Here is a 27,602-nt window from a genome sequence, read left to right on the forward strand (position 1 = left end):
ATTCCCACGGAAGCGAACCACCAGTTGACCGCCACCCTGTGGGGGATGTTATTATAAATAAACGCAGCAACACAGAACATCGTCCATTATTCTGTCGCGAATTATACGTTACGTTTCAGTCCATTACTTTGTCGTTAATTGTACGTTACGTTTCGGCTTATTATTATATTGTCAATTCTACGTTACGCCATAAAATATATTGTCGTCTATCGCGCATTGCACCTCGACGGTCTCTTATTAATTGCTCAGTTTAAGTCACAAATTAAGTTAGAAATCTTTCTAAGTGTTCATTTCATTGGCGAGATTTAAAAACATCCTTATAAATAAATATATTTATACCCGCGACGTTTATCCGAATAAATAAGCCGCAAGCTTATTCAGAGTGTATTTCTAATCAAAAATAAATAAACTAAAGTTCTAATAATAATTATACCTGAGTCGAATAATTAAACCAAATAAAAAAAATTTCACCGACGACTATTACGAGCCGATGGCCCCTGACGGAACAAGGTAAGAGTCTCAATTTTATAAAATTTTCTTCTTCTCTAGTAACTTCGCCACATCCAGGAACCGAATCCGATTTACTTATCATCAATTAATACATTCAATTTCGTTTCAATTTTGAGAATAAACAAAGGGTCATTCGCTGCGTAGGCTTGCGAAAACGGTGTCTTCAATTACTGAAACACTCATTGATCTTCGCATTCCTCCTCCCACTGTTGGCAAAACATTGCCCGTCTTTGGGCAAGGCTTGCGAAATCACACGAGTCTTACGCAGAGAAGACTATCAAATTAGATCTAATTGACCGATATTTTCATTCTTGCCATCGTTGTATATGATTATAAAAATAGAATAATTCCCTTCTGAATCTTAACCAAAGGATCATTCGCTGTGTTGGGTTGTGGATAACGGTGTTTCGACTATCGAACCATCTATTGATCTTCGCATTCCTCCTCCCACTGCTGGCAAAATACTGCCCATCTTTGGGCAAGGTTTGCGAAATCACACGAACCCCACACAGAGAGGATCATTGAAATCACTTTCTCGTGAACACTCAATTCGGAAGGCAAGAAAATCGAAACGGTAAAAAAATCACCCTAACAAATGAACTAAGGTCCAGTTCAATGATAGATCCATTGGCGAAATTAAGAGAGGAGGAGAAGGAAACGTAAAGATAAAATTTGCATCAAACGAGGAAAATTCAAAGTCTTAACCAATCCATTAACGCGAACACTCTTGTTTTACCGTCCCTAAAACGCTATATATATATATATATATATATAACAACTTGAATAATTCCATATTCAAATCTAAATAAATTCTGTACAACGAAATTGAACCGAACTCTCAAATAATTCCTACATACAGATATATACATACACATATATATATATATATATATATGATTCTAAATAATTCTATACTGAAGTTTAGATAAATTCCGTGCGACCAAATCGAATACTTATTTTTATTCAACTTTAATCCTCTCCCGTGCGAGTATCCCTGCACATAGCAGGTTAGCCGAAAACGTGGAAATTATTTATCAGTAGCCTAACACTAGTCAACGCTATCCATAAGTAATTAATTTATCAATAGATTATTTCGAAAATAAGTACAAGGAAATTTTTCTATTCGAAACAGTCCTCAGACTGTTTCTGGTGGCAGCAACTACCGTGTGAGAAATATTTCTTATACAGTCAATTAAATTTAAATCTTTCCCTTCAGATTAAATTAAAATCAAAACTTTGAATTGACTTTAAACAAGTACGTAACAATAAACTTTCAACTTAGAAATAGATTTTAATCGAAAACCTTGATTCAATATCTTAAATATAATTATATCGTGTAAGTTTTCCCCTCCTGACGAAACTCAACTAAATCGAACTAAATTGAATTAAATTAAATTAGAACAAAACAAAATAAATTAAAACAAACACAAAAAACAAATAAAAATTAAAACAAATAAAAAAAAAAAAAAAATCTTGCGAATTCAACGGTTTAAAATCAATTCAAACAAACAGGAATGTAACAATGTAATAAACAACCGTTTAACCGTCGAAACAAGCGGAACAGCTCGCAAATCTCGATGATTTCGTCGATTTTGATGAAAACTGACCGTCATTTCCTTCCCGTTTGAGATATTTCGACGTTTAAGCGCTCTTTTTACTCCTTTTTACGTGCAGAATGTAATAAACAACCGTTTAACCGTCGAAACAAGCGGAACAGCTCGCAAATCTCGATGATTTCGTCGATTTTGATGAAAACTGACCGTCATTTCCTTCCCGTTTGAGATATTTCGACGTTTAAGCGCTCTTTTTACTCCTTTTTACGTGCAGAATGTAATACACAACCGTTTAACCGTCGAAACAAGCGGAACAGCTCGCAAATCTCGATGATTTCGTCGATTTTGATGTAAACTGACCGTCATTTCCTTCCCGTTTGAGATATTTCGACGTTTAAGCGCTCCTTTTACTCCTTTTTACGTGCAGAATGTAATAAACAACCGTTTAACCGTCGAAACAAGCGGAACAGCTCGCAAATCTCGATGATTTCGTCGATTTTGATGAAAACTGACCGTCATTTCCTTCCCGTTTGAGATATTTCGACGATTAAGCGCTCTTTTTACTCCTTTTTACGTGCAGAATGTAATAAACAACCGTTTAACCGTCGAAACAAGCGGAACAGCTCACAAATCTCGATGATTTCGTCGATTTTGATGAAAACTGGCCGTCATTTCCTTCCCGTTTGAGATATTTCGACGTTTAAGCGCTCTTTCTACTCCTTTTTACGTGCAGAATGTAATAAACAACCGTTTAACCGTCGAAACAAGCGGAACAGCTCGCAACTCTCGATGATTTCGTCGATTTTGATGAAAACTGACCGTCATTTCCTTCCCGTTTGAGATATTTCGACGTTTAAGCGCTCCTTTTACTCCTTTTTACGTGCAGAATGTAATAAACAACCGTTTAACCGTCGAAACAAGCGGAACAGCTCGCAAATCTCGATGATTTCGTCGATTTTGATGAAAACTGACCGTCATTTCCTTCCCGCTGGAGATATTTCGACGTTGAAGCGCTCCTTTTACTCCTTTTTACGTGCAGAATGTAATAAACAACCGTTTAACCGTCGAAACAAGCGGAACAGCTCGCAAATCTCGATGATTTCGTCGATTTTGATGTAAACTGACCGTCATTTCCTTCCCGTTTGAGATATTTCGACGTTTAAGCGCTCCTTTTACTCCTTTTTACGTGCAGAATGTAATAAACAACCGTTTAACCGTCGAAACAAGCGGAACAGCTCGCAAATCTCGATGATTTCGTCGATTTTGATGAAAACTGACCGTCATTTCCTTCCCGTTTGAGATATTTCGACGATTAAGCGCTCTTTTTACTCCTTTTTACGTGCAGAATGTAATAAACAACCGTTTAACCGTCGAAACAAGCGGAACAGCTCACAAATCTCGATGATTTCGTCGATTTTGATGAAAACTGGCCGTCATTTCCTTCCCGTTTGAGATATTTCGACGTTTAAGCGCTCTTTCTACTCCTTTTTACGTGCAGAATGTAATAAACAACCGTTTAACCGTCGAAACAAGCGGAACAGCTCGCAACTCTCGATGATTTCGTCGATTTTGATGAAAACTGACCGTCATTTCCTTCCCGTTTGAGATATTTCGACGTTCAAGCGCTCCTTTTACTCCTTTTTACGTGCAGAATGCAATGCACAACAGTTTAATCGTCGAAACAAGCGGAACAGATCGCAAATCTCGATGATTCCGTCGATTTTGGTGAAAACTGACAGTCATTTCCTTCCCGTTTGAGATATTTCGAGGTTTAAGCGCTCATTTCACTCCTTTTTACGTGCAGAATGCAATGCACAACAGTTTAATCGTCGAAACAAGCGGAACAGCTCGCAAATCTCGATGATTTCGTCGATTTTGAAGAAAACTGACCGTCATTTCCTTCCCGTTTGAGATATTTCGACGTTTAAGCGCTCTTTTTACTCCTTTTTACGTGCAGAATGTAATAAACAACCGTTTAACCGTCGAAACAAGCGGAACAGCTCGCAAATCTCGATGATTTCGTCGATTTTGATGTAAACTGACCGTCATTTCCTTCCCGTTTGAGATATTTCGACGTTTAAGCGCTCTTTTTACTCCTTTTTCCGTGCAGAATGTAATAAACAACCGTTTAACCGTCGAAACAAGCGGAACAGCTCGCAAATCTCGATGATTTCGTAGATTTTGATGTAAACTGACCGTCATTTCCTTCCCGTTTGAGATATTTCGACGTTTAAGCGCTCATTTCACTCCTTTTTACGTGCAGAATGCAATGCACAACAGTTTAATCGTCGAAACAAGCGGAACAGCTCGCAAATCTCGATGATTTCGTCGATTTTGAAGAAAACTGACCGTCATTTCCTTCCCGTTTGAGATATTTCGACGTTTAAGCGCTCCTTTTACTCCTTTTTACGTGCAGAATGCAACGCACAACCGTTTAACCGTCGAAACAAGCGGAACAGCTCGCAAATCTCGATGATTTCGTCGATTTTGATGAAAACTGACCGTCATTTCCTTCCCGTTTGAGATATTTCGACGTTTAAGCGCTCCTCTTACTCCTTTTACGTGCAGAATGTAATAAACAACCGTTTAAGCGACGAAACAAGCGGAACAGCTCGCAAATCTCGATGATTTCGTCGATTTTGATGTAAACTGACCGTCATTTCCTTCCCGTTTGAGATATTTCGACGTTCAAGCGCTCCTTTTACTCCTTTTTACGTGCAGAATGTAATAAACAACCGTTTAACCGTCGAAACAAGCGGAACAGCTCGCAAATCTCGATGATTTCGTCGATTTTGATGTAAACTGACCGTCATTTCCTTCCCGTTTGAGATATTTCGACGTTTAAGCGCTCATTTCACTCCTTTTTACGTGCAGAATGTAATAAACAACCGTTTAACCGTCGAAACAAACGGAACAGCTCGCAAATCTCGATGATTTCGTCGATTTTGATGAAAACTGACCGTCACTTCCTTCCCGTTTGAGATATTTAGACGTTTAAGCGCTCTTTTTACTCCTATTTACGTGCAGAATGTAATAAACAACCGTTTAACCGTCGAAACAAGCGGAACAGCTCGCAAATCTCGATGATTTCGTCGATTTTGATGAAAACTGACCGTCATTTCCTTCCCGTTTGAGATATTTCGACGTTTAAGCGCTCTTTTTACTCCTTTTTACGTGCAGAATGTAATACACAACCGTTTAACCGTCGAAACGAGCGGAACAGCTCGCAAATCTCGATGATTTCGTCGATTTTGATGTAAACTGACCGTCATTTCCTTCCCGTTTGAGATATTTCGACGTTTAAGCGCTCCTTTTACTCCTTTTTGCGTGCAGAATGTAATAAACAACCGTTTAACCGTCGAAACAAGCGGAACAGCTCGCAAATCTCGATGATTTCGTCGATTTTGAAGAGAACTGACCGTCATTTCCTTCCCGTTTGAGATATTTCGACGTTTAAGCGCTCCTTTTACTCCTTTTTACGTGCAGAATGCAATAAACAACCGTTTAACCGTCGAAACAAGCGGAACAGCTCGCAAATCTCGATGATTTCGTCGATTTTGAAGAAAACTGACCGTCATTTCCTTCCCGTTTGAGATATTTCGACGTTTAAGCGCTCCTTTTACTCCTTTTTACGTGCAGAATGCAACGCACAACCGTTTAACCGTCGAAACAAGCGGAACAGCTCGCAAATCTCGATGATTTCGTCGATTTTGAAGAGAACTGACCGTCATTTCCTTCCCGTTTGAGATATTTCGACGTTTAAGCGCTCCTTTTACTCCTTTTTACGTGCAGAATGTAATAAACAACCGTTTAACCGTCGAAACAAGCGGAACAGCTCGCAAATCTCGATGATTTCGTCGATTTTGAAGAAAACTGACCGTCATTTCCTTCCCGTTTGAGATATTTCGACGTTTAAGCGCTCCTTTTACACCTTTTTACGTGCAGAATGCAACGCACAACCGTTTAACCGTCGAAACAAGCGGAGCAGCTCGCAAATCTCGATGATTTCGTCGATTTTGATGTAAACTGACCGTCATTTCCTTCCCGTTTGAGATATTTCGACGTTCAAGCGCTCCTTTTACTCCTTTTTACGTGCAGAATGCAATGCACAATAGTTTAATCGTCGAAACAAGCGGAACAGATCGCAAATCTCGATGATTCCGTCGATTTTGGTGAAAATTGACAGTCATTTCCTTCCCGTTTGTGATATTTCGACGTTTAAGCGCTCTTTTTACTCCTTTTTACGTGCAGAATGTAATAAACAACCGTTTAACCGTCGAAACAAACGGAACAGCTCGCAAATCTCGATGATTTCGTCGATTTTGATGAAAACTGACCGTCATTTCCTTCCCGTTTGAGATATTTCGACGTTCAAGCGCTCCTTTTACTCCTTTTTACGTGCAGAATGCAATGCACAACAGTTTAATCGTCGAAACAAGCGGAACAGATCGCAAATCTCGATGATTCCGTCGATTTTGGTGAAAACTGACAGTCATTTCCTTCCCGTTTGAGATATTTCGAGGTTTAAGCGCTCATTTCACTCCTTTTTACGTGCAGAATGCAATGCACAACAGTTTAATCGTCGAAACAAGCGGAACAGATCGCAAATCTCGATGATTCCGTCGATTTTGGTGAAAACTGACAGTCATTTCCTTCCCGTTTGAGATATTTCGACGTTTAAGCGCTCTTTTTACTCCTTTTTACGTGCAGAATGTAATAAACAACCGTTTAACCGTCGAAACAAGCGGAACAGCTCGCAAATCTCGATGATTTCGTCGATTTTGATGAAAACTGACCGTCATTTCCTTCCCGTTTGAGATATTTCGACGTTTAAGCGCTCTTTTTACTCCTTTTTACGTGCAGAATGTAATACACAACCGTTTAACCGTCGAAACAAGCGGAACAGCTCGCAAATCTCGATGATTTCGTCGATTTTGATGTAAACTGACCGTCATTTCCTTCCCGTTTGAGATATTTCGACGTTTAAGCGCTCCTTTTACTCCTTTTTGCGTGCAGAATGTAATAAACAACCGTTTAACCGTCGAAACAAGCGGAACAGCTCGCAAATCTCGATGATTTCGTCGATTTTGAAGAAAACTGACCGTCATTTCCTTCCCGTTTGAGATATTTCGACGTTTATGCGCTCCTTTTACTCCTTTTTACGTGCAGAATGTAATAAACAACCGTTTAACCGTCGAAACAAGCGGAACAGCTCGCAAATCTCGATGATTTCGTCGATTTTGATGTAAACTGACCGTCATTTCCTTCCCGTTTGAGATATTTCGACGTTTAAGCGCTCCTTTTACTCCTTTTTACGTGCAGAATGTAATAAACAACCGTTTAACCGTCGAAACAAGCGGAACAGCTCGAAAATCCCGATGATTTCGTCGATTTTGAAGAAAACTGACCGTCATTTCCTTCCCGTTTGAGATATTTCGACGTTTAAGCGCTCCTTTTACTCCTTTTTACGTGCAGAATGTAATAAACAACCGTTTAACCGTCGAAACAAGCGGAACAGCTCGAAAATCCCGATGATTTCGTCGATTTTGAAGAAAACTGACCGTCATTTCCTTCCCGTTTGAGATATTTCGACGTTTAAGCGCTCCTTTTACTCCTTTTTACGTGCAGAATGTAATAAACAACCGTTTAACCGTCGAAACAAGCGGAACAGCTCGCAAATCTCGATGATTTCGTCGATTTTGATGAAAACTGACCGTCATTTCCTTCCCGTTTGAGATATTTCGACGATTAAGCGCTCTTTTTACTCCTTTTTACGTGCACAATGTAATAAACAACCGTTTAACCGTCGAAACAAGCGGAACAGCTCACAAATCTCGATGATTTCGTCGATTTTGATGAAAACTGGCCGTCATTTCCTTCCCGTTTGAGATATTTCGACGTTCAAGCGCTCCTTTTACTCCTTTTTACGTGCAGAATGCAATGCACAACAGTTTAATCGTCGAAACAAGCGGAACAGATCGCAAATCTCGATGATTCCGTCGATTTTGGTGAAAATTGACAGTCATTTCCTTCCCGTTTGAGATATTTCGACGTTTAAGCGCTCTTTTTACTCCTTTTTACGTGCAGAATGTAATAAACAACCGTTTAACCGTCGAAACAAGCGGAACAGCTCGCAAATCTCGATGATTTCGTCGATTTTGATGTAAACTGACCGTCATTTCCTTCCCGTTTGAGATATTTCGACGTTTAAGCGCTCTTTTTACTCCTTTTTCCGTGCAGAATGTAATAAACAACCGTTTAACCGTCGAAACAAGCGGAACAGCTCGCAAATCTCGATGATTTCGTCGATTTTGATGTAAACTGACCGTCATTTCCTTCCCGTTTGAGATATTTCGACGTTTAAGCGCTCATTTCACTCCTTTTTACGTGCAGAATGCAATGCACAACAGTTTAATCGTCGAAACAAGCGGAACAGCTCGCAAATCTCGATGATTTCGTCGATTTTGAAGAAAACTGACCGTCATTTCCTTCCCGTTTGAGATATTTCGACGTTTAAGCGCTCCTTTTACTCCTTTTTACGTGCAGAATGCAACGCACAACCGTTTAACCGTCGAAACAAGCGGAACAGCTCGCAAATCTCGATGATTTCGTCGATTTTGATGAAAACTGACCGTCATTTCCTTCCCGTTTGAGATATTTCGACGTTTAAGCGCTCCTCTTACTCCTTTTACGTGCAGAATGTAATAAACAACCGTTTAAGCGTCGAAACAAGCGGAACAGCTCGCAAATCTCGATGATTTCGTCGATTTTGATGTAAACTGACCGTCATTTCCTTCCCGTTTGAGATATTTCGACGTTTAAGCGCTCCTTTTACTCCTTTTTGCGTGCAGAATGTAATAAACAACCGTTTAACCGTCGAAACAAGCGGAACAGCTCGCAAATCTCGATGATTTCGTCGATTTTGAAGAAAACTGACCGTCATTTCCTTCCCGTTTGAGATATTTCGACGTTTAAGCGCTCCTTTTACTCCTTTTTACGTGCAGAATGTAATAAACAACCGTTTAACCGTCGAAACAAGCGGAACAGCTCGCAAATCTCGATGATTTCGTCGATTTTGATGTAAACTGACCGTCATTTCCTTCCCGTTTGAGATATTTCGACGTTTAAGCGCTCCTTTTACTCCTTTTTACGTGCAGAATGTAATAAACAACCGTTTAACAGTCGAAACAAGCGGAACAGCTCGCAAATCTCGATGATTTCGTCGATTTTGAAGAAAACTGACCGTCATTTCCTTCCCGTTTGAGATATTTCGACGTTTAAGCGCTCCTTTTACTCCTTTTTACGTGCAGAATGCAACGCACAACCGTTTAACCGTCGAAACAAGCGGAACAGCTCGCAAATCTCGATGATTTCGTCGATTTTGACGAAAACTGACCGTCATTTCCTTCCCGTTTGAGATATTTCGACGTTTAAGCGCTCCTTTTACTCCTTTTTACGTGCAGAATGTAATAAACAACCGTTTAACCGTCGAAACAAGCGGATCAGCTCGCAAATCTCGATGATTTCGTCGATTTTGATGTAAACTGACCGTCATTTCCTTCCCGTTTGAGATATTTCGACGTTTAAGCGCTCCTTTTACTCCTTTTTACGTGCAGAATGTAATAAACAACCGTTTAACCGTCGAAACAAGCGGAACAGCTCGCAAATCTCGATGATTTCGTCGATTTTGAAGAAAACTGACCGTCATTTCCTTCCCGATTGAGATATTTCGACGTTTAAGCGCTCCTTTTACTCCTTTTTACGTGCAGAATGCAACGCACAACCGTTTAACCGTCGAAACAAGCGGAACAGCTCGCAAATCTCGATGATTTCGTCGATTTTGATGAAAACTGACCGTCATTTCCTTCCCGTTTGAGATATTTCGACGTTTAAGCGCTCCTTTTACTCCTTTTTACGTGCAGAATGCAATGCACAACAGTTTAATCGTCGAAACAAGCGGAACAGATCGCAAATCTCGATGATTTCGTCGATTTTGATGAAAACTGACCGTCATTTCCTTCCCGTTTGAGATATTTCGACGATTAAGCGCTGTTTTTACTCCTTTTTACGTGCAGAATGTAATAAACAACCGTTTAACCGTCGAAACAAGCGGAACAGCTCGCAAATCTCGATGATTTCGTCGATTTTGATGAAAACTGACCGTCATTTCCTTCCCGTTTGAGATATTTCGACGTTTAAGCGCTCTTTTTACTCCTTTTTACGTGCAGAATGTAATAAACAACCGTTTAACCGTCGAAACAAGCGGAACAGCTCGCAAATCTCGATGATTTCGTCGATTTTGATGAAAACTGACCGTCATTTCCTTCCCGTTTGAGATATTTCGACGTTTAAGCGCTCTTTTTACTCCTTTTTACGTGCAGAATGTAATAAACAACCGTTTAACCGTCGAAACAAGCGGAACAGCTCGCAAATCTCGATGATTTCGTCGATTTTGAAGAAAACTGACCGTCATTTCCTTCCCGTTTGAGATATTTCGACGTTTAAGCGCTCCTTTTACTCCTTTTTACGTGCAGAATGCAACGCACAACCGTTTAACCGTCGAAACAAGCGGAACAGCTCGCAAATCTCGATGATTTCGTCGATTTTGATGAAAACTGACCGTCATTTCCTTCCCGTTTGAGATATTTCGACGTTTAAGCGCTCCTCTTACTCCTTTTACGTGCAGAATGTAATAAACAACCGTTTAAGCGTCGAAACAAGCGGAACAGCTCGCAAATCTCGATGATTTCGTCGATTTTGATGTAAACTGACCGTCATTTCATTCCCGTTTGAGATATTTCGACGTTCAAGCGCTCCTTTTACTCCTTTTTACGTGCAGAATGCAATGCACAACAGTTTAATCGTCGAAACAAGCGGAACAGATCGCAAATCTCGATGATTCCGTCGATTTTGGTGAAAATTGACAGTCATTTCCTTCCCGTTTGAGATATTTCGACGTTTAAGCGCTCTTTTTACTCCTTTTTACGTGCAGAATGTAATAAACAACCGTTTAACCGTCGAAACAAACGGAACAGCTCGCAAATCTCGATGATTTCGTCGATTTTGATGAAAACTGACCGTCACTTCCTTCCCGTTTGAGATATTTCGACGTTTAAGCGCTCTTTTTACTCCTTTTTACGTGCAGAATGTAATAAACAACCGTTTAACCGTCGAAACAAGCGGAACAGCTCGCAAATCTCGATGATTTCGTCGATTTTGATGAAAACTGACCGTCATTTCCTTCCCGTTTGAGATATTTCGACGTTTAAGCGCTCTTTTTACTCCTTTTTACGTGCAGAATGTAATAAACAACCGTTTAACCGTCGAAACAAGCGGATCAGCTCGCAAATCTCGATGATTTCGTCGATTTTGATGAAAACTGACCGTCATTTCCTTCCCGTTTGAGATATTTCGACGTTTAAGCGCTCTTTTTACTCCTTTTTACGTGCAGAATGTAATACACAACCGTTTAACCGTCGAAACAAGCGGAACAGCTCGCAAATCTCGATGATTTCGTCGATTTTGATGTAAACTGACCGTCATTTCCTTCCCGTTTGAGATATTTCGACGTTTAAGCGCTCCTTTTACTCCTTTTTGCGTGCAGAATGTAATAAACAACCGTTTAACCGTCGAAACAAGCGGAACAGCTCGCAAATCTCGATGATTTCGTCGATTTTGAAGAAAACTGACCGTCATTTCCTTCCCGTTTGAGATATTTCGACGTTTAAGCGCTCCTTTTACTCCTTTTTACGTGCAGAATGTAATAAACAACCGTTTAACCGTCGAAACAAGCGGAACAGCTCGCAAATCTCGATGATTTCGTCGATTTTGATGTAAACTGACCGTCATTTCCTTCCCGTTTGAGATATTTCGACGTTTAAGCGCTCCTTTTACTCCTTTTTACGTGCAGAATGTAATAAACAACCGTTTAACAGTCGAAACAAGCGGAACAGCTCGCAAATCTCGATGATTTCGTCGATTTTGAAGAAAACTGACCGTCATTTCCTTCCCGTTTGAGATATTTCGACGTTTAAGCGCTCCTTTTACTCCTTTTTACGTGCAGAATGCAACGCACAACCGTTTAACCGTCGAAACAAGCGGAACAGCTCGCAAATCTCGATGATTTCGTCGATTTTGACGAAAACTGACCGTCATTTCCTTCCCGTTTGAGATATTTCGACGTTTAAGCGCTCCTTTTACTCCTTTTTACGTGCAGAATGTAATAAACAACCGTTTAACCGTCGAAACAAGCGGAACAGCTCGCAAATCTCGATGATTTCGTCGATTTTGATGTAAACTGACCGTCATTTCCTTCCCGTTTGAGATATTTCGACGTTTAAGCGCTCCTTTTACTCCTTTTTACGTGCAGAATGTAATAAACAACCGTTTAACCGTCGAAACAAGCGGAACAGCTCGCAAATCTCGATGATTTCGTCGATTTTGAAGAAAACTGACCGTCATTTCCTTCCCGTTTGAGATATTTCGACGTTTAAGCGCTCCTTTTACTCCTTTTTACGTGCAGAATGCAACGCACAACCGTTTAACCGTCGAAACAAGCGGAACAGCTCGCAAATCTCGATGATTTCGTCGATTTTGATGAAAACTGACCGTCATTTCCTTCCCGTTTGAGATATTTCGACGTTTAAGCGCTCCTTTTACTCCTTTTTACGTGCAGAATGCAATGCACAACAGTTTAATCGTCGAAACAAGCGGAACAGATCGCAAATCTCGATGATTTCGTCGATTTTGATGAAAACTGACCGTCATTTCCTTCCCGTTTGAGATATTTCGACGATTAAGCGCTCTTTTTACTCCTTTTTACGTGCAGAATGTAATACACAACCGTTTAACCGTCGAAACAAGCGGAACAGCTCGCAAATCTCGATGATTTCGTCGATTTTGATGTAAACTGACCGTCATTTCCTTCCCGTTTGAGATATTTCGACGTTTAAGCGCTCCTTTTACTCCTTTTTACGTGCAGAATGTAATAAACAGCCGTTTAACCGTCGAAACAAGCGGAACAGCTCGCAAATCTCGATGATTTCGTCGATTTTGATGAAAACTGACCGTCATTTCCTTCCCGCTGGAGATATTTCGACGTTTAAGCGCTCCTATTACTCCTTTTTACGTGCAGAATGTAATAAACAACCGTTTAACCGTCGAAACAAGCGGAACTGCTCGCAAATCTCGATGATTTCGTCGATTTTGATGTAAACTGACCGTCATTTCCTTCCCGTTTGAGATATTTCGACGTTTAAGCGCTCCTTTTACTCCTTTTTACGTGCAGAATGTAATAAACCACCGTTTAACCGTCGAAACAAGCGGAACAGCTCGCAAATCTCGATGATTTCGTCGATTTTGATGTAAACTGACCGTCATTTCCTTCCCGTTTGAGATATTTCGACGTTTAAGCGCTCCTTTTACTCCTTTTTACGTGCAGAATGTAATAAACAACCGTTTAACCGTCGAAACAAGCGGAACAGCTCGCAAATCTCGATGATTTCGTCGATTTTGAAGAAAACTGACCGTCATTTCCTTCCCGTTTTAGATATTTCGAATTTTAAGCGCTCCTTTTACTCCTTTTTACGTGCAGAATGCAACGCACAACCGTTTATCCGTCGAAACAAGCGGAACAGCTCGCAAATCTCGATGATTTCGTCGATTTTGATGAAAACTGACCGTCATTTCCTTCCCGTTTGAGATATTTCGACGTTTAAGCGCTCCTTTTACTCCTTTTTACGTGCAGAATGCAATGCACAACAGTTTAATCGTCGAAACAAGCGGAACAGATCGCAAATCTCGATGATTTCGTCGATTTTGATGAAAACTGACCGTCATTTCCTTCCCGTTTGAGATATTTCGACGATTAAGCGCTGTTTTTACTCCTTTTTACGTGCAGAATGTAATAAACAACCGTTTAACCGTCGAAACAAGCGGAACAGCTCGCAAATCTCGATGATTTCGTCGATTTTGATGAAAACTGACCGTCATTTCCTTCCCGTTTGAGATATTTCGACGTTTAAGCGCTCTTTTTACTCCTTTTTACGTGCAGAATGTAATAAACAACCGTTTAACCGTCGAAACAAGCGGAACAGCTCGCAAATCTCGATGATTTCGTCGATTTTGATGAAAACTGACCGTCATTTCCTTCCCGTTTGAGATATTTCGACGTTTAAGCGCTCTTTTTACTCCTTTTTACGTGCAGAATGTAATAAACAACCGTTTAACCGTCGAAACAAGCGGAACAGCTCGCAAATCTCGATGATTTCGTCGATTTTGATGAAAACTGACCGTCATTTCCTTCCCGTTTGAGATATTTCGACGATTAAGCGCTCTTTTTACTCCTTTTTACGTGCAGAATGTAATACACAACCGTTTAACCGTCGAAACAAGCGGAACAGCTCGCAAATCTCGATGATTTCGTCGATTTTGATGTAAACTGACCGTCATTTCCTTCCCGTTTGAGATATTTCGACGTTTAAGCGCTCCTTTTACTCCTTTTTACGTGCAGAATGTAATAAACAGCCGTTTAACCGTCGAAACAAGCGGAACAGCTCGCAAATCTCGATGATTTCGTCGATTTTGATGAAAACTGACCGTCATTTCCTTCCCGCTGGAGATATTTCGACGTTTAAGCGCTCCTTTTACTCCTTTTTACGTGCAGAATGTAATAAACAACCGTTTAACCGTCGAAACAAGCGGAACAGCTCGCAAATCTCGATGATTTCGTCGATTTTGATGTAAACTGACCGTCATTTCCTTCCCGTTTGAGATATTTCGACGTTTAAGCGCTCCTTTTACTCCTTTTTACGTGCAGAATGTAATAAACCACCGTTTAACCGTCGAAACAAGCGGAACAGCTCGCAAATCTCGATGATTTCGTCGATTTTGATGTAAACTGACCGTCATTTCCTTCCCGTTTGAGATATTTCGACGTTTAAGCGCTCCTTTTACTCCTTTTTACGTGCAGAATGTAATAAACAACCGTTTAACCGTCGAAACAAGCGGAACAGCTCGCAAATCTCGATGATTTCGTCGATTTTGAAGAAAACTGACCGTCATTTCCTTCCCGTTTGAGATATTTCGACGTTTAAGCGCTCCTTTTACTCCTTTTTACGTGCAGAATGCAACGCACAACCGTTTAACCGTCGAAACAAGCGGAACAGCTCGCAAATCTCGATGATTTCGTCGATTTTGATGAAAACTGACCGTCATTTCCTTCCCGTTTGAGATATTTCGACGTTTAAGCGCTCCTTTTACTCCTTTTTACGTGCAGAATGCAATGCACAACAGTTTAATCGTCGAAACAAGCGGAACAGATCGCAAATCTCGATGATTTCGTCGATTTTGATGAAAACTGACCGTCATTTCCTTCCCGTTTGAGATATTTCGACGATTAAGCGCTCTTTTTACTCCTTTTTACGTGCAGAATGTAATAAACAACCGTTTAACCGTCGAAACAAGCGGAACAGCTCGCAAATCTCGATGATTTCGTCGATTTTGATGAAAACTGACCGTCATTTCCTTCCCGTTTGAGATATTTCGACGTTTAAGCGCTCTTTTTACTCCTTTTTACGTGCAGAATGTAATAAACAACCGTTTAACCGTCGAAACAAGCGGAACAGCTCGCAAATCTCGATGATTTCGTCGATTTTGATGAAAACTGACCGTCATTTCCTTCCCGTTTGAGATATTTCGACGTTTAAGCGCTCTTTTTACTCCTTTTTACGTGCAGAATGTAATAAACAACCGTTTAACCGTCGAAACAAGCGGAACAGCTCGCAAATCTCGATGATTTCGTCGATTTTGATGAAAACTGACCGTCATTTCCTTCCCGTTTGAGATATTTCGACGATTAAGCGCTCTTTTTACTCCTTTTTACGTGCAGAATGTAATACACAACCGTTTAACCGTCGAAACAAGCGGAACAGCTCGCAAATCTCGATGATTTCGTCGATTTTGATGTAAACTGACCGTCATTTCCTTCCCGTTTGAGATATTTCGACGTTTAAGCGCTCCTTTTACTCCTTTTTACGTGCAGAATGTAATAAACAGCCGTTTAACCGTCGAAACAAGCGGAACAGCTCGCAAATCTCGATGATTTCGTCGATTTTGATGAAAACTGACCGTCATTTCCTTCCCGCTGGAGATATTTCGACGTTTAAGCGCTCCTTTTACTCCTTTTTACGTGCAGAATGTAATAAACAACCGTTTAACCGTCGAAACAAGCGGAACAGCTCGCAAATCTCGATGATTTCGTCGATTTTGATGTAAACTGACCGTCATTTCCTTCCCGTTTGCGATATTTCGACGTTTAAGCGCTCCTTTTACTCCTTTTTACGTGCAGAATGTAATAAACAACCGTTTAACCGTCGAAACAAGCGGAACAGCTCGATAATCTCGATGATTTCGTCGATTTTGAAGAAAACTGACCGTCATTTCCTTCCCGTTTGAGATATTTAGACGTTTAAGCGCTCCTTTTACTCCTTTTTACGTGCAGAATGCAACGCACAACCGTTTAACCGTCGAAACAAGCGGAACAGCTCGCAAATCTCGATGATTTCGTCGATTTTGAAGAAAACTGACCGTCATTTCCTTCCCGTTTGAGATATTTCGACGTTTAAGCGCTCCTTTTACTCCTTTTTACGTGCAGAATGCAACGCACAACCGTTTAACCGTCGAAACAAGCGGAACAGCTCGCAAATCTCGATGATTTCGTCGATTTTGATGAAAACTGACCGTCATTTCCTTCCCGTTTGAGATATTTCGACGTTTAAGCGCTCCTTTTACTCCTTTTTACGTGCAGAATGCAATGCACAACAGTTTAATCGTCGAAACAAGCGGAACAGATCGCAAATCTCGATGATTTCGTCGTTTTTGATGAAAACTGACCGTCATTTCCTTCCCGTTTGAGATATTTCGACGATTAAGCGCTCTTTTTACTCCTTTTTACGTGCAGAATGTAATAAACAACCGTTTAACCGTCGAAACAAGCGGAACAGCTCGCAAATCTCGATGATTTCGTCGATTTTGATGAAAACTGACCGTCATTTCCTTCCCGTTTGAGATATTTCGACGTTTAAGCGCTCTTTTTACTCCTTTTTACGTGCAGAATGTAATAAACAACCGTTTAACCGTCGAAACAAGCGGAACAGCTCGCAAATCTCGATGATTTCGTCGATTTTGATGAAAACTGACCGTCATTTCCTTCCCGTTTGAGATATTTCGACGTTTAAGCGCTCTTTTTACTCCTTTTTACGTGCAGAATGTAATAAACAACCGTTTAACCGTCGAAACAAGCGGAACAGCTCGCAAATCTCGATGATTTCGTCGATTTTGATGAAAACTGACCGTCATTTCCTTTCCCGTTTGAGATATTTCGACGATTAAGCGCTCTTTTTACTCCTTTTTACGTGCAGAATGTAATAAACAACCGTTTAACCGTCGAAACAAGCGGAACAGCTCGCAAATCTCGATGATTTCGTCGATTTTGATGAAAACTGACCGTCATTTCCTTCCCGTTTGAGATATTTCGACGATTAAGCGCTCTTTTTACTCCTTTTTACGTGCAGAATGTAATACACAACCGTTTAACCGTCGAAACAAGCGGAACAGCTCGCAAATCTCGATGATTTCGTCGATTTTGATGTAAACTGACCGTCATTTCCTTCCCGTTTGAGATATTTCGACGTTTAAGCGCTCCTTTTACTCCTTTTTACGTGCAGAATGTAATAAACAGCCGTTTAACCGTCGAAACAAGCGGAACAGCTCGCAAATCTCGATGATTTCGTCGATTTTGATGAAAACTGACCGTCATTTCCTTCCCGCTGGAGATATTTCGACGTTTAAGCGCTCCTTTTACTCCTTTTTACGTGCAGAATGTAATAAACAACCGTTTAACCGTCGAAACAAGCGGAACAGCTCGCAAATCTCGATGATTTCGTCGATTTTGATGTAAACTGACCGTCATTTCCTTCCCGTTTGAGATATTTCGACGTTTAAGCGCTCCTTTTACTCCTTTTTACGTGCAGAATGTAATAAACAACCGTTTAACCGTCGAAACAAGCGGAACAGCTCGCGAATCTCGATGATTTCGTCGATTTTGATGAAAACTGACCGTCATTTCCTTCCCGTTTGAGATATTTCGACGATTAAGCGCTCTTTTTACTCCTTTTTACGTGCAGAATGTAATACACAACCGTTTAACCGTCGAAACAAGCGGAACAGCTCGCAAATCTCGATGATTTCGTCGATTTTGAAGAAAACTGACCGTCATTTCCTTCCCGTTTGAGATATTTCGACGTTTAAGCGCTCCTTTTACTCCTTTTTACGTGCAGAATGCAACGCACAACCGTTTAACCGTCGAAACAAGCGGAACAGCTCGCAAATCTCGATGATTTCGTCGATTTTGATGAAAACTGACCGTCATTTCCTTCCCGTTTGAGATATTTCGACGTTTAAGCGCTCCTTTTACTCCTTTTTACGTGCAGAATGCAATGCACAACAGTTTAATCGTCGAAACAAGCGGAACAGATCGCAAATCTCGATGATTTCGTCGATTTTGATGAAAACTGACCGTCATTTCCTTCCCGTTTGAGATATTTCGACGATTAAGCGCTCTTTTTACTCCTTTTTACGTGCAGAATGTAATAAACAACCGTTTAACCGTCGAAACAAGCGGAACAGCTCGCAAATCTCGATGATTTCGTCGATTTTGATGAAAACTGACCGTCATTTCCTTCCCGTTTGAGATATTTCGACGTTTAAGCGCTCTTTTTACTCCTTTTTACGTGCAGAATGTAATAAACAACCGTTTAACCGTCGAAACAAGCGGAACAGCTCGCAAATCTCGATGATTTCGTCGATTTTGATGAAAACTGACCGTCATTTCCTTCCCGTTTGAGATATTTCGACGTTTAAGCGCTCTTTTTACTCCTTTTTACGTGCAGAATGTAATAAACAACCGTTTAACCGTCGAAACAAGCGGAACAGCTCGCAAATCTCGATGATTTCGTCGATTTTGATGAAAACTGACCGTCATTTCCTTCCCGTTTGAGATATTTCGACGATTAAGCGCTCTTTTTACTCCTTTTTACGTGCAGAATGTAATACACAACCGTTTAAACCGTCGAAACAAGCGGAACAGCTCGCAAATCTCGATGATTTCGTCGATTTTGATGTAAACTGACCGTCATTTCCTTCCCGTTTGAGATATTTCGACGTTTAAGCGCTCCTTTTACTCCTTTTTACGTGCAGAATGTAATAAACAGCCGTTTAAACCGTCGAAACAAGCGGAACAGCTCGCAAATCTCGATGATTTCGTCGATTTTGATGAAAACTGACCGTCATTTCCTTCCCGCTGGAGATATTTCGACGTTTAAGCGCTCCTTTTACTCCTTTTTACGTGCAGAATGTAATAAACAACCGTTTAACCGTCGAAACAAGCGGAACAGCTCGCAAATCTCGATGATTTCGTCGATTTTGATGTAAACTGACCGTCATTTCCTTCCCGTTTGAGATATTTCGACGTTTAAGCGCTCCTTTTACTCCTTTTTACGTGCAGAATGTAATAAACAACCGTTTAACCGTCGAAACAAGCGGAACAGCTCGCAAATCTCGATGATTTCGTCGATTTTGATGTAAACTGACCGTCATTTCCTTCCCGTTTGAGATATTTCGACGTTTAAGCGCTCCTTTTACTCCTTTTTACGTGCAGAATGTAATAAACAACCGTTTAACCGTCGAAACAAGCGGAACAGCTCGCAAATCTCGATGATTTCGTCGATTTTGAAGAAAACTGACCGTCATTTCCTTCCCGTTTGAGATATTTCGACGTTTAAGCGCTCCTTTTACTCCTTTTTACGTGCAGAATGTAATAAACAACCGTTTAACCGTCGATACAAGCGGAACAGCTCGCAAATCTCGATGATTTCGTCGATTTTGATGAAAACTGACCGTCATTTCCTTCCCGTTTGAGATATTTCGACGATTAAGCGCTCTTTTTACTCCTTTTTACGTGCAGAATGTAATACACAACCGTTTAACCGTCGAAACAAGCGGAACAGCTCGCAAATCTCGATGATTTCGTCGATTTTGATGTAAACTGACCGTCATTTCCTTCCCGTTTGAGATATTTCGACGTTTAAGCGCTCCTTTTACTCCTTTTTACGTGCAGAATGTAATAAACAGCCGTTTAACCGTCGAAACAAGCGGAACAGCTCGCAAATCTCGATGATTTCGTCGATTTTGATGAAAACTGACCGTCATTTCCTTCCCGCTGGAGATATTTCGACGTTTAAGCGCTCCTTTTACTCCTTTTTACGTGCAGAATGTAATAAACAACCGTTTAACCGTCGAAACAAGCGGAACAGCTCGCAAATCTCGATGATTTCGTCGATTTTGATGTAAACTGACCGTCATTTCCTTCCCGTTTGAGATATTTCGACGTTTAAGCGCTCCTTTTACTCCTTTTTACGTGCAGAATGTAATAAACAACCGTTTAACCGTCGAAACAAGCGGAACAGCTCGATAATCTCGATGATTTCGTCGATTTTGAAGAAAACTGACCGTCATTTCCTTCCCGTTTGAGATATTTAGACGTTTAAGCGCTCCTTTTACTCCTTTTTACGTGCAGAATGCAACGCACAACCGTTTAACCGTCGAAACAAGCGGAACAGCTCGCAAATCTCGATGATTTCGTCGATTTTGAAGAAACTGACCGTCATTTCCTTCCCGTTTGAGATATTTCGACGTTTAAGCGCTCCTTTTACTCCTTTTTACGTGCAGAATGTAATAAACAACCGTTTAACCGTCGAAACAAGCGGAACAGCTCGCAAATCTCGATGATTTCGTCGATTTTGATGAAAACTGACCGTCATTTCCTTCCCGTTTGAGATATTTCGACGATTAAGCGCTCTTTTTACTCCTTTTTACGTGCAGAATGTAATACACAACCGTTTAACCGTCGAAACAAGCGGAACAGCTCGCAAATCTCGATGATTTCGTCGATTTTGATGTAAACTGACCGTCATTTCCTTCCCGTTTGAGATATTTCGACGTTTAAGCGCTCCTTTTACTCCTTTACGTGCAGAATGTAATAAACAGCCGTTTAACCGTCGAAACAAGCGGAACAGCTCGCAAATCTCGATGATTTCGTCGATTTTGATGAAAACTGACCGTCATTTCCTTCCCGCTGGAGATATTTCGACGTTTAAGCGCTCCTTTTACTCCTTTTTACGTGCAGAATGTAATAAACAACCGTTTAAAACCGTCGAAACAAGCGGAACAGCTCGCAAATCTCGATGATTTCGTCGATTTTGATGTAAACTGACCGTCATTTCCTTCCCGTTTGAGATATTTCGACGTTTAAGCGCTCCTTTTACTCCTTTTTACGTGCAGAATGTAATAAACAACCGTTTAACCGTCGAAACAAGCGGAACAGCTCGATAATCTCGATGATTTCGTCGATTTTGAAGAAAACTGACCGTCATTTTCCTTCCCGTTTGAGATATTTAGACGTTTAAGCGCTCCTTTTACTCCTTTTTACGTGCAGAATGCAACGCACAACCGTTTAACCGTCGAAACAAGCGGAACAGCTCGCAAATCTCGATGATTTCGTCGATTTTGAAGAAAACTGACCGTCATTTCCTTCCCGTTTGAGATATTTCGACGTTTAAGCGCTCCTTTTACTCCTTTTTACGTGCAGAATGTAATAAACAACCGTTTAACCGTCGAAACAAGCGGAACAGCTCGCAAATCTCGTTGATTTCGTCGATTTTGAAGAAAACTGACCGTCATTTCCTTCCCGTTTGAGATATTTCGACGTTTAAGCGCTCCTTTTACTCCTTTTTACGTGCAGAATGTAATAAACAACCGTTTAACCGTCGAAACAAGCGGAACAGCTCGCAAATCTCGATGATTTCGTCGATTTTGATGAAAACTGACCGTCATTTCCTTCCCGTTTGAGATATTTCGACGTTTAAGCGCTCTTTTTACTCCTTTTTACGTGCAGAATGTAATAAACAACCGTTTAACCGTCGAAACAAGCGGAACAGCTCGCAAATCTCGATGATTTCGTCGATTTTGATGAAAACTGACCGTCATTTCCTTCCCGTTTGAGATATTTCGACGATTAAGCGCTCTTTTTACTCCTTTTTACGTGCAGAATGTAATAAACAACCGTTTAACCGTCGAAACAAGCGGAACAGCTCGCAAATCTCGATGATTTCGTCGATTTTGAAGAAAACTGACCGTCATTTCCTTCCCGTTTGAGATATTTCGACGTTTAAGCGCTCCTTTTACTCCTTTTTACGTGCAGAATGTAATAAACAGCCGTTTAACCGTCGAAACAAGCGGAACAGCTCGCAAATCTCGATGATTTCGTCGATTTTGATGAAAACTGACCGTCATTTCCTTCCCGCTGGAGATATTTCGACGTTTAAGCGCTCCTTTTACTCCTTTTTACGTGCAGAATGTAATAAACAACCGTTTAACCGTCGAAACAAGCGGAACAGCTCGCAAATCTCGATGATTTCGTCGATTTTGATGTAAACTGACCGTCATTTCCTTCCCGTTTGAGATATTTCGACGTTTAAGCGCTCCTTTTACTCCTTTTTACGTGCAGAATGTAATAAACAACCGTTTAACCGTCGAAACAAGCGGAACAGCTCGAAAATCTCGATGATTTCGTCGATTTTGAAGAAAACTGACCGTCATTTCCTTCCCGTTTGAGATATTTCGACGTTTAAGCGCTCCTTTTACTCCTTTTTACGTGCAGAATGCAACGCACAACCGTTTAACCGTCGAAACAAGCGGAACAGCTCGGAAATCTCGATGATTTCGTCGATTTTGAAGAAAACTGACCGTCATTTCCTTCCCGTTTGAGATATTTCGACGTTTAAGCGCTCCTTTTACTCCTTTTTACGTGCAGAATGTAATAAACAACCGTTTAACCGTCGAAACAAGCGGAACAGCTCGCAAATCTCGTTGATTTCGTCGATTTTGAAGAAAACTGACCGTCATTTCCTTCCCGTTTGAGATATTTCGACGTTTAAGCGCTCCTTTTACTCCTTTTTACGTGCAGAATGTAATAAACAACCGTTTAACCGTCGAAACAAGCGGAACAGCTCGCAAATCTCGATGATTTCGTCGATTTTGATGAAAACTGACCGTCATTTCCTTCCCGTTTGAGATATTTCGAAATTAAGCGCTCTTTTTACTCCTTTTTACGAGCAGAATGTAATAAACAACCGTTTAACCGTCGAAACAAGCGGAACAGCTCGCAAATCTCGATGATTTCGTCGATTTTGAAGAAAACTGACCGTCATTTCCTTCCCGTTTGAGATATTTCGACGTTTAAGCGCTCCTTTTACTCCTTTTTACGTGCAGAATGTAATAAACAGCCGTTTAACCGTCGAAACAAGCGGAACAGCTCGCAAATCTCGATGATTTCGTCGATTTTGATGAAAACTGACCGTCATTTCCTTCCCGCTGGAGATATTTCGACGTTTAAGCGCTCCTTTTACTCCTTTTTACGTGCAGAATGTAATAAACAACCGTTTAACCGTCGAAACAAGCGGAACAGCTCGCAAATCTCGATGATTTCGTCGATTTTGATGTAAACTGACCGTCATTTCCTTCCCGTTTGAGATATTTCGACGTTTAAGCGCTCCTTTTACTCCTTTTTGCGTGCAGAATGTAATAAACAACCGTTTAACCGTCGAAACAAGCGGAACAGCTCGGAAATCTCGATGATTTCGTCGATTTTGAAGAAAACTGACCGTCATTTCCTTCCCGTTTGAGATATTTCGACGTTTAAGCGCTCCTTTTACTCCTTTTTACGTGCAGAATGTAATAAACAACCGTTTAACCGTCGAAACAAGCGGAACAGCTCGCAAATCTCGTTGATTTCGTCGATTTTGAAGAAAACTGACCGTCATTTCCTTCCCGTTTGAGATATTTCGACGTTTAAGCGCTCCTTTTACTCCTTTTTACGTGCAGAATGTAATAAACAACCGTTTAACCGTCGAAACAAGCGGAACAGCTCGCAAATCTCGATGATTTCGTCGATTTTGATGAAAACTGACCGTCATTTCCTTCCCGTTTGAGATATTTCGAAATTAAGCGCTCTTTTTACTCCTTTTTACGAGCAGAATGTAATAAACAACCGTTTAACCGTCGAAACAAGCGGAACAGCTCGCAAATCTCGATGATTTCGTCGATTTTGAAGAAAACTGACCGTCATTTCCTTCCCGTTTGAGATATTTCGACGTTTAAGCGCTCCTTTTACTCCTTTTTACGTGCAGAATGTAATAAACAGCCGTTTAACCGTCGAAACAAGCGGAACAGCTCGCAAATCTCGATGATTTCGTCGATTTTGATGAAAACTGACCGTCATTTCCTTCCCGCTGGAGATATTTCGACGTTTAAGCGCTCCTTTTACTCCTTTTTACGTGCAGAATGTAATAAACAACCGTTTAACCGTCGAAACAAGCGGAACAGCTCGCAAATCTCGATGATTTCGTCGATTTTGATGTAAACTGACCGTCATTTCCTTCCCGTTTGAGATATTTCGACGTTTAAGCGCTCCTTTTACTCCTTTTTGCGTGCAGAATGTAATAAACAACCGTTTAACCGTCGAAACAAGCGGAACAGCTCGCAAATCTCGATGATTTCGTCGATTTTGAAGAAAACTGACCGTCATTTCCTTCCCGTTTGAGATATTTCGACGTTTAAGCGCTCCTTTTACTCCTTTTTACGTGCAGAATGTAATAAACAACCGTTTAACCGTCGAAACAAGCGGAACAGCTCGCAAATCTCGATGATTTCGTCGATTTTGATGTAAACTGACCGTCATTTCCTTCCCGTTTGAGATATTTCGACGTTTAAGCGCTCCTTTTACTCCTTTTTACGTGCAGAATGTAATAAACAACCGTTTAACCGTCGAAACAAGCGGAACAGCTCGCAAATCTCGATGATTTCGTCGATTTTGAAGAAAACTGACCGTCATTTCCTTCCCGTTTGAGATATTTCGACGTTTAAGCGCTCCTTTTACTCCTTTTTACGTGCAGAATGTAATAAACAGCCGTTTAACCGTCGAAACAAGCGGAACAGCTCGCAAATCTCGATGATTTCGTCGATTTTGATGAAAACTGACCGTCATTTCCTTCCCGCTGGAGATATTTCGACGTTTAAGCGCTCCTTTTACTCCTTTTTACGTGCAGAATGTAATAAACAACCGTTTAACCGTCGAAACAAGCGGAACAGCTCGCAAATCTCGATGATTTCGTCGATTTTGATGTAAACTGACCGTCATTTCCTTCCCGTTTGAGATATTTCGACGTTTAAGCGCTCCTTTTACTCCTTTTTGCGTGCAGAATGTAATAAACAACCGTTTAACCGTCGAAACAAGCGGAACAGCTCGCAAATCTCGATGATTTCGTCGATTTTGAAGAAAACTGACCGTCATTTCCTTCCCGTTTGAGATATTTCGACGTTTAAGCGCTCCTTTTACTCCTTTTTACGTGCAGAATGTAATAAACAACCGTTTAACCGTCGAAACAAGCGGAACAGCTCGCAAATCTCGATGATTTCGTCGATTTTGATGTAAACTGACCGTCATTTCCTTCCCGTTTGAGATATTTCGACGTTTAAGCGCTCCTTTTACTCCTTTTTACGTGCAGAATGTAATAAACAACCGTTTAACCGTCGAAACAAGCGGAACAGCTCGCAAATCTCGATGATTTCGTCGATTTTGAAGAAAACTGACCGTCATTTCCTTCCCGTTTGAGATATTTCGACGTTTATGCGCTCCTTTTACTCCTTTTTACGTGCAGAATGCAACGCACAACCGTTTAACCGTCGAAACAAGCGGAACAGCTCGCAAATCTCGATGATTTCGTCGATTTTGATGAAAACTGACCGTCATTTCCTTCCCGTTTGAGATATTTCAACGTTTAAGCGCTCCCTTTACTCCTTTTTACGTGCAGAATGTAATAAACAACCGTTTAACCGTCGAAACAAGCGGAACAGCTCGCAAATCTCGATGATTTCGTCGATTTTGATGAAAATTGACCGTCATTTCCTTCCCGTTTGAGATATTTCGACGATTAAGCGCTCTTTTTACTCCTTTTTACGTGCAGAATGTAATAAACAACCGTTTAAACCGTCGAAACAAGCGGAACAGCTCGCAAATCTCGATGATTTCGTCGATTTTGATGAAAACTGACCGTCATTTCCTTCCCGTTTGAGATATTTCGACGTTTAAGCGCTCTTTTTACTCCTTTTTACGTGCAGAATGTAATAAACAACCGTTTAACCGTCGAAACAAGCGGAACAGCTCGCAAATCTCGATGATTTCGTCGATTTTGATGAAAACTGACCGTCATTTCCTTCCCGTTTGAGATATTTCGACGTTTAAGCGCTCTTTTTACTCCTTTTTACGTGCAGAATGCAACGCACAACCGTTTAACCGTCGAAACAAGCGGAACAGCTCGCAAATCTCGATGATTTCGTCGATTTTGAAGCAAACTGACCGTCATTTCCTTCCCGTTTGAGATATTTCGACGTTTAAGCGCTCCTTTTACTCCTTTTTACGTGCAGAATGTAATAAACAACCGTTTAACCGTCGAAACAAGCGGAACAGCTCGCAAATCTCGATGATTTCGTCGATTTTGATGAAAACTGACCGTCATTTCCTTCCCGTTTGAGATATTTCGACGATTAAGCGCTCTTTTTACTCCTTTTTACGTGCAGAATGTAATACACAACCGTTTAACCGTCGAAACAAGCGGAACAGCTCGCAAATCTCGATGATTTCGTCGATTTTGATGTAAACTGACCGTCATTTCCTTCCCGTTTGAGATATTTCGACGTTTAAGCGCTCCTTTTACTCCTTTTTACGTGCAGAATGTAATAAACAGCCGTTTAACCGTCGAAACAAGCGGAACAGCTCGCAAATCTCGATGATTTCGTCGATTTTGATGAAAACTGACCGTCATTTCCTTCCCGCTGGAGATATTTCGACGTTTAAGCGCTCCTTTTACTCCTTTTTACGTGCAGAATGTAATAAACAACCGTTTAACCGTCGAAACAAGCGGAACAGCTCGCAAATCTCGATGATTTCGTCGATTTTGAAGAAAACTGACCGTCATTTCCTTCCCGTTTGAGATATTTAGACGTTTAAGCGCTCCTTTTACTCCTTTTTACGTGCAGAATGCAACGCACAACCGTTTAACCGTCGAAACAAGCGGAACAGCTCGCAAATCTCGATGATTTCGTCGATTTTGAAGAAAACTGACCGTCATTTCCTTCCCGTTTGAGATATTTCGACGTTTAAGCGCTCCTTTTACTCCTTTTTACGTGCAGAATGTAATAAACAACCGTTTAACCGTCGAAACAAGCGGAACAGCTCGCAAATCTCGTTGATTTCGTCGATTTTGAAGAAAACTGACCGTCATTTCCTTCCCGTTTGAGATATTTCGACGTTTAAGCGCTCCTTTTACTCCTTTTTACGTGCAGAATGTAATAAACAACCGTTTA

At 40.9% G+C, this 27,602-nt stretch overlaps 1 long non-coding RNA gene across 1 annotated transcript in view; it reads left to right on the forward strand.

Annotated features, from left to right (window-relative positions):
• Positions 1-1,474: 1,474 nt before the first annotated feature.
• Positions 1,475-27,602, forward strand: part of LOC138183059 (uncharacterized) — an 88,965-nt gene continuing 62,837 nt past the window's right edge. The window contains exon 1 of the long non-coding RNA XR_011173974.1: positions 1,475-1,517. This is a non-coding gene — a long non-coding RNA (uncharacterized LOC138183059). The remainder of the gene's footprint in view (positions 1,518-27,602) is intronic.

This window comes from Bombus flavifrons, chromosome 9 (assembly GCF_040668555.2).
Source record: "Bombus flavifrons isolate JBK064 chromosome 9, iyBomFlav1_principal, whole genome shotgun sequence".
NCBI lineage: Eukaryota > Metazoa > Arthropoda > Insecta > Hymenoptera > Apidae > Bombus > Bombus flavifrons.